Below are 1,697 nucleotides of genomic sequence, written 5' to 3'. Positions count from 1 at the left end.
AGCCGGGCATAGTGGCAGGCATCTGTGCTCGCAGCTACTCAGGAGGCTGAGACAGGAGAATGGCATGAACCCGGGAGGCAGAACTTGCAGTGAGCCGAGATCACGCCACTGCACTCCAGCCTGGGTGACAGACCAAGACTCCATCTCAAAAAAAAAAAAAGCAAAAAGAAATAAAATAAATTAAGGGAAACTAAAATGATAAGACAACTAAATGGGATATGTGAACCTTGATTGGATCTTGGATCAGGGGAAAAAAACCTGAAAAGCTGTAATGGACATTATTGGGACAGATGGGGAATTTGAATATGGACTGGATATTAGATAATTCGACTATAGCAATGTTAAGCTTTTTGATGTGATAATGGTACTGTGGTTTTATAAGAGAATATTTTACTTCCTTTTGTGTATATGTGTGTGTGTGTGTGTGTGTGAGACAGAGTTTTGCTCTGTTGCCCAGGCTGAAGTGCAGTGGTGTGATCCTGGCTCACGGCAACCTCCACCTCCCGGGTTCAAGAGATTTTCCTGCCTCAGCTTCCCAAGTAGCTGGGATTACAGGTGCCTGCCACCACACCCGGCTACTTTTTATATTTTTAGTAGAGATGGGGTTTCACCATGTTGGCCAGGCTAATGCCAAACTCCTGACCTCAGGTGATCCACCGCCTCGGCCTTCCAAAGTGCTAGGATTACAGGGGTAAGCCACCGTGCCCGACTGATAATATCTTACTATTTAGGAGACACATTATTTGTTGTACTATTCTTTCAACATTTCTGAAGTTTTGAAACATTTTGAAATTTTTAAAAATTAAAAATAGATATTTGCTTGAGATATTTAGATTCTCAGCCCTTTCTAGAGGCAAGGAAATGATATCATAAACTCCAGCATTCTCTGATTTATTTTAGTGCTACATTGTAATGCTTCAGAAAATTCCAAAGTGCACATTAGATGACCACCTAGGCTGTCAAAGCTTTTTTTTTTAAATAGGTAGAAGAAAAAGAAATGGTGACAATTCTAGATTGTAAAGAAAACCAAAACATGAAGAAACATGGCTTTTCTACCTTTTTAGGGCATGGGGCTTGTTGATACAATTTATTCTCTTTCACCATCAGGGATCAGTCCTGACCTTATGGAGAGCAATGCATTCAAGCACTCAGACATCCAGGGACCACCCACACACCCAGGGACCACTCACATATCCAGGGACCACCCACAAATCCAGGGACCAGAGTTTCAGCTAAGCCTCTGTCCATGGGTCTAAAATAAACAAACAAAACAAAATATGCTAAGGTAAATAATCTACAGAGCTACACCTGGGGCCCAGTTCTTCAGGGGCTGACCATATTTTGTGTGAGACTTATCCTGCCTTTTGAATAAAAAGACAGCAGGGCTGCAGAATGTGGAAAAGGCAGAGATGGGCAGGGCTGCTTCTGAACTGGTTTTTATGACACCTAGTTGCGCCATTGCACTCCAGCCTGGGAGACAAGAGCAAGACTTTGTCTCAAGGAAAAAAAAAAAAAAAGAATTAATGAATGATTTAACTATGGTGTCATTTTGCCAGTGGTTCCTACCCTTCTTAGCACTGTGACTCCCATTTGTTTAATTTCAAGATGCTGTTTGCTGCTCTTAAACATACTGTGGGCTGGGCACGGTGGCTCATACCTGTAATTCTAGTGCTTTGGGAGGCTGAGGCAGGTGGATC

The sequence above is a fragment of the Colobus angolensis genome, unplaced genomic scaffold, assembly GCF_000951035.1.
Source record: "Colobus angolensis palliatus isolate OR3802 unplaced genomic scaffold, Cang.pa_1.0 Scaffold88, whole genome shotgun sequence".
NCBI lineage: Eukaryota > Metazoa > Chordata > Mammalia > Primates > Cercopithecidae > Colobus > Colobus angolensis.
The sequence above is the reverse complement of the archived record's forward strand: the minus strand, read 5'-3'. Positions refer to the sequence as shown.